This window comes from Equus asinus, chromosome 21, assembly GCF_041296235.1.
Source record: "Equus asinus isolate D_3611 breed Donkey chromosome 21, EquAss-T2T_v2, whole genome shotgun sequence".
In the NCBI taxonomy this organism is placed as follows: domain Eukaryota; kingdom Metazoa; phylum Chordata; class Mammalia; order Perissodactyla; family Equidae; genus Equus; species Equus asinus.
In genome coordinates, this window is record NC_091810.1 from 65,359,040 (window position 1) to 65,369,248 (window position 10,209).

Here is a 10,209-nt window from a genome sequence, read left to right on the forward strand (position 1 = left end):
AAACACAACCTGGGAGCCCTTTGTCTTAAGGGAACCCCGGCCCCTCCTTGGGCACAATAAACTAGGTGGAAAAAAAAATGAATGACCTACTGAGAAGGATAAGGAAGGAGAAGAAAAGAAGTTGTTCTTTGTCAAGTTTTGATCCTGTAAGCATCATAACAGCTGGTGAAAGTTTTTGATAAGTAGCTAGAGAAAGAGGTTATTACTGAAATTCCTTCCTGAATGGTGTGAATTTACATAAGTAATACTGTGAGAAATGGCTTTGGTTCTCAATAGCATTCTATTAAAATTAGAGGATATTAAGATCTCTTAGAGTGTATTTTCTTTAAAGAAAGTTATCCAGAAAGAACCTTGAATAAACATCTGAAGAAGTGAGTTCTAGTCCCGGCACCCACCCTCCTGAGCTCTGTGGCTATGGAATATATAATGTCCTAGCGTCTTGGTTTTTTCGTCTTTACAGCGAAGAGATTATGCGATTATTTTTTCATTTTTCTCTAGTGCTTCACTAAAAGTGAATGAAAATCAGCAGTTACTGTATAGCTGTCCAGAATTAAGTTGCACCACCCATTTTCTATGAAGACGTTTTTCCCTCTCAACTATAGGTGAGTATAAGTTAAATCTGACCTTCATATAGCCTGCCCCCTTCTTTTTGAGTTTGAAGATAAGCTCTGTTTCTCTTATGAAAGTTTAGGACTCTGTGGTGATTATTAACACAGCAACCAACAGGTGGCGCTGCAGCTCTGTGCAACTCAACTCTACAGTCAACGACTTTTCTGCTTTTTTTACGGTAATAGAACATCTGCACCTCTGCATTTTTTCAATTCGAAATACAAAGGGTTCAGTGAAATAGCCTAATAGGTCTCCAATGGATATAAACCCCAAGGATCAGAAATATGTGTTAGCTGCTTTCAAATGAATCTGGTTGTGGTAGAGAAGACATTCCCCACTCTCCACTCCCATAAAAATGTGCTACCAGAAAAGTTTGACTCTTACATTGCTAGTGTATATTGAAAGGGGAAATCCATGTGCGTGAAAAGGCAGTCTGCCAGCCCAGGAACATACAGCATGATTCCATCCACGTCATGCTAGAGACCAGGAAAGATCTTAATAAAGATTTAGTTCTCACTGTGAATAGCCAAATTTGCAGAGCTACCATTTTTAATCAAAGAATCACAGTGTTCAGATCTGGCAATGTCCCTGGTAATAACTGAATAACTCATGTTACAGATGGAGTAGCAAAGAGCTAGAAATGCTGCGTGCCCTCCAGGAAACCATGACTATTAAATAGCAGATCCCAAATTATAATTGAGGTCTGGCTCAAGTTCACACTGTCTCTGGAGAACATTAGTTCATTCAGAGTAAATTCTGGACTCAAGCAAATCCCCAAGCCTCAGTTTCCCCGCTCATTGAAAGCAATCAATCTATCCATCATCTATCTATCATCTTTGTAATTTACTTGACTCTTGCATTTCATATTCTCTAGGCTAGTTTACAAGTGTTAAAACAGCTTATTCTATGGTTGTCATGATAAGAAATCAGCTTGGTTTATAATTCAGTGAAACAATTTGGCAGACATCTTTTTATGACATATTTCTATACCTCCTGGACAAGTTGTACCAAATAAAGATCTTGTCTAGAGTTCTTTTATTCAAGATCAATAGACTAACAAACAGTACAGCTGTTTAAGCCTTTAATCTACAGAAGAGCAGAGGAGCTAGCGGTGCAGGAGGAGGGTGAGTAAACATCTGCTTTTCCTCTCCGTGTCATTAAGAATAGGGCCTCTTTAGGGAACTCCTGGGCTCTTACTTGCCCCAATGAATCTGTAGCCCAGACTTCCAAAAGAGACTGGTTCTGACCTCCCCTCCACCTCTGACTTTCAGCCTTGCCAACACCTTGGGCTCTGGAGAGAGGATAACAAAGATCATCTTCACTCCGATGAATCTGTCTGTTTTCTAAATCGCTCTTGGGCAAAATGGCTTCAACAGCTGCCCAGGAATGTTGAGGATCATGGACTGAAGATGGAGTAGTGGTTCAGTTTATTATCCTTCTCCTGTGTCATCACGAAAAAGTGACTCTGTGGGAAGTTCCTGTAAAATGTAATGCAGAAGGAGAGGATATTTATCTGCCAAGTGCTAATTAAATAATGATAATAACTGGTATTATATATCAGGTATATTTCTCCACTTCTTACCACAACCTTCATGACAGGTATTAGTAATTTCTCTTCCAGCTGAGAACACTGAGATTCAGAGAGACTGAACTACTTGCCCAAAGTTATAATCTTAATAAGTAACCAGTGTGCTAGCTGCAAGTGCCTCATATCACTGTAATGGCAGAACTAGGATTCAATTTCAAGTTTGTTTGACTCCACTGCTGATGTTCTTTGCTTGTGAGCTAACTCAAATATAAATACATATAACACATAAATGTAATAATGAATCATATAAATAGAAAATATATATGCGTATATCTATATAGCCTGGAAGCATAATGATCTAGAAAAATATGAAACTTTTTAATATTAGCCCATCTGTCCTAGGCTAAACCATAACTCTTTAAGATGCATTATTTCATTAACGTATTTATTTTTGGGTAAATCTGTTATACTCTTAATGAAGACATATGTAATAATTTAAATACATAAAAGAGATACAGCACCTAACTGCCTTGCTGCAATATAAAGTAGCTTTTCAAAATCACACATCTGGGTTTCTAAGACCTGCGTGGGGAGCCCAGCTTCAGCGCTTGGGGCGCTGGACACAGAGAAAAGTCAGACACTTGAAATTGGAATCCCAGCTTTTTCTTCTCTATGGAGAACCGTTTTTCTGTATTTGTCCCTGAACTCACAAGTGGAAAACCAGAGCAGCTTTACTTTCCATCTTCCCTGTCTCGTGCACCTGGGGAAAGTGTCACGCAGATGCAGATTGTAAATGTTTATATTGCAAAAAGAAAAATGGTGATTATTTTTCAACTCAGATGTGAATTTCCATTTGGGTGATTTAGATTCAAGATTTTTCTCCGATTCCTTACCAGATGAGTTCTGTAACAGTCAAGAATGTTAATGGTTTCATGTAACTGAAAACTCCTATTAGCTTAAGGTACTGGGGCTTATTTTTGTCACACGGCAATAAGGTTAGATGTAGGCAGTTGCTGGTATTGGTTCAGTGGCTTGAAGGTCTCAGTGTTGACATCTGTGACTCTCTCAGCCTTACTTTCATATTTGGGCATAAGATGGCTGCCCAAGTGTTGGACAAATGTCTGCATTTCAGCCAGGAAGAAGACGGAGGGGTAGCATGACTTAAGTCTGTCCTTTTTATTGTTAGAGTACTGAATTTTCAGAAACATGAGAGCAGACTCCACTTATCTCTCATTGGCTGTGACCAAGTTACATGGCCACCCCTGGGCAAGGTAGGCTGGGGAAGGGAGATTTTAGCTTTCATGACATCTAAGTAAAAGGTGGCAAGGAAGAAAGAGCCTTGTTAGAAAGTCTGCCGTACTTTCCACCACGTGAGAGACGACCCGGGTGGTATGTGCCTGCAAATAAGAGCAGGGACATGTGTTCCTCAATTCAGTAGTTCTTAAAGAATGGGCAAGTGATGCAGGTTAACATTCATGCATTTAATTCAATAAATACTTATCAAGCACTATGTTGTACACTGAAAACTAGAGATATAGTTTCGTGATAAAGAGGTTAAACTGTCCCACCAGTGATGTCCCGCCACCTAGGTGTTAATTGGTTGGCCAGCTGGTGTAATGATGTCAGTAGCCTAGGGCTGGTCAGGTAGAGAGAGTACAAGAAGAATGTGTGTGTGTCTTGATGCCAGCAGCATGCTCAGTGCCCTTCTCTCTCATAGCTCTTCTTCTGCCTTTCTAATCAAATGCTTGGAACTCTGGTAGAGAGTAAAGAAATTTCAGCCCCTTCTCTAGGGGCTCACTGCTCACTTCTTTCCTACTTCCTTGCAATGGGAGAAGAATTACCAGTATAACTGTTCAGCGCTTAGAATGTTAAGGGATCACAACTTCGAGTGGGAAAAGAAAATATATCTTAATAGGTTCTGCAAATGGTGCATTTGGCTGTGTGGGGGATTTTCAGCCAGGTATTTGGTGTAGATATGGCCATATTGTTCTCTCCATATATTCCGTTTCCTTCCTCTGTGTGACCAAACAAATAGTACACAATCCCAGGATGTAGACTTAGAAAGAGGTAGAAGACCCTCAACCTAAATTGTATGTGCCAGTCCAGCTTTTAATGTGGAATTTTCCACTATAGGTATTAGATTCTTACACAGCTATTAATAAAGCAAGCTTCGTTCCCTTTCTTGTATTATGCATTACAGATATTCCTCCTTTGGGAGTCCCATGGAAGGGAAATTGATACACAGAGCAGGAGTAGGAATTCCTAGGTCTCTTGGAAAATATCATCAGATAGCCCCAAACCCACATCCTCACCAGAAGTAAATTTGTACAGAGGACAAAAATAGGAGAATGTAGGGGTGAGAAACTTAGCAGTATCCTGTTCCCTTTTCATGCCCCTGCCTACCACTTTCTTAGCTCTTCCCCAGACCATGGGAGTAGTTAACCTGGCTGGTCAGAGTTTCAAGACATTGATTAGATCACAATTGCCAGAGGGCAGTCACTGTGCTCTAAACAAACAAACAAACAAACAAAAGGAACTCAGATTCGTGTGCTGCTTTTGCCTAATTTCCTCTTCAGGTGGAAAGACAAAAATGTCAGTGAGGGTTTCCAGCAGGGGTTTTGCAAACTCTAGTTCTCTCCTCTGAGACTATGTACCTAAATAGGTAAATAAACTTAATTCGTCTCACTATTTTCCATTTTTTCTTCTTTTCATAGAATGACCTAAGCTTCACCTCCAAATTAACTTTTAAACAGAGAGACCTGTATTGGTTCATCAAGTGCATAATCAGCTATTAATAAAATTGTGATTCACTTCATTATTGTTCTTTGTGTCCACAGGATTCAACCATCCCTGCATGCCTGATTACAGTACCATCAAAATCTCTGCATGCAATTTAGTAACACTATCAACTACTATTTATTGAATGCTTGTTGTGTGCAAGATACTGTGTTAAGTGATTTACTCACTGCTTTTTTTTTTTAAAGATTTTATTTTTCCTTTTTCTCCCCAAAGCCCCTAGGTACATAGTTGTGTATTTTTAGTTGTGGTTCCTTCCAGTTGTGGCATGTGGGATGCCGCCTCAGCATGGCCTGAGGAGCAGTGCCATGTCCATACCCAGGATCCAAACTGGCGAAACCCTGGGACACCGCAGTGGAGCGCATGAACTTAACCACTGGGCCATGGGGCCGGTCCCTTTACCGCTTTTCTTAATTGGACCACCAGAGTCATCCCCAACCCTGTCCTTGCAACATGGCACTCTCTCACTGTGATCTGGGGTCTATTTGAAAGCATGCAAGTGATGGGATTCAGTGAGCTTAGAGGTTCTTGGGAAGTCCTAATGATAAATATGTAAATAGAGATATGGCATACAAAGCCCATCATAATCTGACTTTAAGCTACTCACTAAAACTAAAAAATATAGACCTTCTCATTTTTCTTCGCCAGTGTCATCATTCACACGTCTGCTCATATTCTCTTTTCTTCCTAATTGTCTTCCTGCTTTTTTCTATTTTTCTATATCCTGTTCATTTTTCAAGGCTTACTTGAAGACGTCATCTCCTCTGAAAATCAGTCTCTGATACCCCATTACACAGAGATATCTCCTGGAATTTCTGAAGTGTTTGGGGAGTATAACTTGCAAAGTATGAGTCAGAGTTTGGGTCTAAGTAGGTGAGGTCTGAGAACTTCTATGTCAATACGACTTGCATAAGACTTTTGATCACCTATGTCAACATGACTTAGTGGTTTTTTCCAGGAAAACTTTGCCCAGGCAGCTAAAACTGTAAACTAATAAATAACTTCACTGTTTGCTTGAGGAAATTTCTACAGATCAATTTATCAGAGACAACAGTCTTTTCACCTCAGCAAACAGCTTGCTTAGCAAACAAAAATGTGTCTATCGACACATACTTCAAGAGTCTTGCCTGACTGACAACCAATGCTAAACTATTATAGCATGAATTGTGCCCAGTTCTAGTCAGTTGCGCACCTTGAAAGGCCCACCTCAGACTCCTTATGCCCAGACCTCAAAGTGCTATGACTATCCCACTTCCAACTTCCCCTCTGAGTTGCTTTTGAAATCCTATCAAAGTGGTCTTCTCTCCAACTACAGTAAGTTCCAGTGAGTTTAGTTTTACTTTATTAACGGGTTTCTGATGATATTTTGAGGAACTCAACACTGGAATTGTACATATCTGAGTATATATGACAAACTGAGAAGGGCTGTATACTAGAAGCCCATGTGAATGAGAACCAAGGAGATTTTTCTTAGAATTTGTAGCAAAGGACGAAGGAGCTTTGCATGACAAGTGTAACCTAGTGATGAAGCCTTCATCAGCAGGGGAGAACAATTCTAAGCCTCTGAGAATAATCCTTAAGCTTCTGACAACCCACTCTGCAGACTTTGTCCCAGAAAAGAATGGTACTACCAGATAATATAGGGATTTGAGAGCAGAAGAGAGACTGGAAAACAGCACTATTGCGGAGATTCATACATATCCTCACATAGTTTGGAAATGGGGCATGAGAAATAGTTTCTTGACTCATCCCAGATGGATCTGAGACAGACCTAATGAGACCTACCGAGACAGCCAACCTCAGAAGAGAAAAAAGAGAGAAAAATAATGTTTTCCATGACACATGTCACTGATAGTGGCGGACCTGAAGATGGTGCAAAGAGGACTCAGAGTGAGCTGCGTGGGCTGACAGCTGGAGACCAGATGGGAAAACATGAATCTCAGCAGGTGTCAGCATACCAAAGACCAGACTCCTCCTTCTCGAGACTGTTACTGCTGTGTGCACATACACCCTATGGAAATTAAATGCAAGCCTAAGTAAAGCGAAGAAACAAAAAAGGAGGTGGGAAGGTGATGGAACAGAACCTTTAACTGTGAATGTGTTGACTAAATTTAAGTTTCTTCTACTAGGTGAAATGTGAGCTCAATCAGACATTGATTTCAGTTGTAGAAGCTTACCGCTACAAAAAAAAACTTTGTAAACTTAAATTTATGACCTCAAATTGAATACCTACAAGCTAAGGAGGGGGAAAACACAACTGGGAAAGTTATTTATTAGATTTCTTTTTTCTTTCTTTCTTTTTTTTTTAAATATTGGCACCTGTGCTACTAACTGTTGCCAATCTTTTTTTTTTTTTTCTGCTTTATTTCCCCCAACCCCCCCCCCCCACCACCACCACCACCGTACACAGTTGTATATCTTAGTTGCAGGTCCTTCTAGTTGTGGGATATGGGACACCGCCTCAACGTGGCCTGATGAGCAGTGCCATGTCCGTGCCCAGAATCCTACCCTGGGCCGCTGCAGCGGAGCGCGCCAACTTAACCACTCGGCCACGGAACCGGCCCCTGTTTATTAGATTTGTGTGAGCAGCTTAGTTTTAGAATCCCTCAAGCAGACTCTAATGCGTTCACATTCACAGTGGAGTTTCATCCAGTTTGGTCATCTTGGGATCTCCAGTGATTCAACTGTGCTGAGCAACTGCCCTATGGAACACTAGGAACATCTGATAGAATTGTAGAAGATGTTTAACAGAAATGGAAATGTTCATGAGCTCATTGAAGGCACCCTCTGAAGACACCCAGAAATGGATAGAGAAAGAGAGAGGTAAAGAGTTTGGAATCACTTTATGAGTCAGTAAAGATGAAAGCCAGATTCATCTGTGTAATTAATGTTAATGTGACTCCCCTCTATCCTAAAAATTTGAGACCTGGGAAATCTAGATTAATATTATATCTTTTCTGAAAAGGTAAGCAAATTGTAATATATCCATACAGTGGAATACTACTCAGGAATAGAAAAGGAAGAAGTTATTGATTCATGAAACAAGACAGCTGGATTTCAAAATCATTATGCTGAGTGAAAAGCCAGACTTCCTCCCCACAAAAAAAACGAATAGATACTGTATCATTCCATCTATATAAAATCCTTAAAAATGCAAACTAATCTATACAAATTCCATAAAATGCAAATTAAGCAGGTTAATGACTGCCTAGGGAGCGGTGAAGGGAAGGATGGAAGGAAGAGGCACGAGGAAACCTTTAGGGGTGATGAAAATGCTAACCTTGAGTGTGGTATTTGTTCCACGAATGTAGACATATGTCAAAATACATGAAATTTTACACATTAAAGGTGTAATTTGTTGTACATCAATTATAACCAATAAAGTTGTTTAAAAAATTAATATTTTTTGCACTTGAATTGTCCTCACAGTTCGGTCCCTTATTACCATTTTTGATTGTTTTATGGAGTCCCCTTACCTGTGGTCCCTGAGACGAAGATTGGTATAATACTTGATCCCTTACTATGTTTAAAACAGAATTATGGGTGTTGCTTTAGAAGGTCTTTGTTTGTTGATTGAATAAAAAATTGAAACTGTCTTTTAACTTTGATTCTGTCTAATGTAGAAAAAGAAATTAAGGATATTAATTATAAGAACTAAACAATTCATTGAAGACTGGCCTTGAGAAAGCGGAAGGGTCATGATGCTCAGCAAGGTGAAAAGGTGAGATAGCCAAGTGCATAGAATGTTGGGAAAGCTTTGGTGAGGACTTATCCTCCGGGGAATTTTTAGAACAAAGTTACGCCGAAAGGGCAAACACCAAGGGAACGCCTTTTAAAATAAATATTCCAAATCTTGGGTATTGTTGTCCTCTCTAAATAACCTTTACTTATCTATTTATAGCTTGGGTAACAGGAACCAAGCTCCTCATGTGTTAACACAGGCCAGTTAATTCTGAATGTCACTTGGAAATGAAATTTAATCAATTCAGTCCAGTTTCCTAGTTTACAAAGATATCAGAAAGTTTGACAGCATGATTTGCTTTCTTTGTTTTTTGTATTTTTAAATAGATCATTTAGATAAAAGTACATATAACATAAGTATAATTTACAGAATAATAATAAAATGAACACTGTGAACCAATCATCCACTTTAAGAGAACATAGCCTTAAATCTCCCTGCGTATCTGTACCTGATTGGTTCCTCCTACTCTCTCCTTCTAGAGATAATTAATATCCTGAAAGTTGCCAATCATTCTTGTGTTTTTCTCGGAGTTTCCTATTGATGTAGTTACTTGTAAACAATATATCATTTCGTTTTACATGTTTTTAACATTTTAAAAAGTATTAAATCGTAGTGACTGTATTCTTCCTTGTCTTTTTTAATACAGTACTAAGTATTTGAGGTTCCTTTGTATTGTATGAATAGGTATAACTCCTTTATTTCCACTGCTCTATAATCAATGTATAAACAATGCATTTATTCATACTAAAGTCTAAAGAGATTTAAGTTGGTTTCATGGGGTTTTTTGTCACAAGCAATGCTATCATGCATATTTGTACATGTCTCTTTGTAAAGTGTGACAAAGTTATCTCTAGAAGGAGAATTGCTGGGGTTATAGGATCTGCAGATGCTCTAATTTACTAGATTAGGTTAAATTGTTTTCCAAAGTGATTTCTGCATTTACATTCCACCATCAGTGTACAATATTTCCCATTCACTCACTGTCTTGTCAACACTTGGTATCATCAGACTTTACCCTTTTTCAATCAAGTGGTTTAAATTGGTGTATTGTTTTGAGTTTAATTTTGCATTTTCTGATTACTAATAAAATTTAGCACCTTATTTTCGTTGGTCATTTGTGTTATCTTTTCTTTGAAATGTTTGTTCCTATCTTTGGCCCATTGTATAGTAAGATGTTTATCTTTTTCTTCTTGATTTTAGGGATTCTTAATGTATTTTTAATTATTAAGTTTTGTGAATTATACTTCTTCCAAATATCTTCTCCTATCTTGTGGCTTCTGTTTTTTTCCTAAGGTGTCAGTTTTAAGGTAATAGAATTAGTCAATTTTTCCCGTAAATTTTGCGCTTTGTGTATCCTTTTATGAAATCCTTTTCTACCCTGAGGTGATAAACGTTTTCATCTGTATTTGTCTATAAGTTTAAAGTTTGCCCTTCACTTTTAAGTAATTAACCGATTTGAAATTAATTTTGGGGTATTAATTAATTAATTGTATGAGATATGAACCCAATTTCTTTTTTGTTTGTTTGTTTTGGA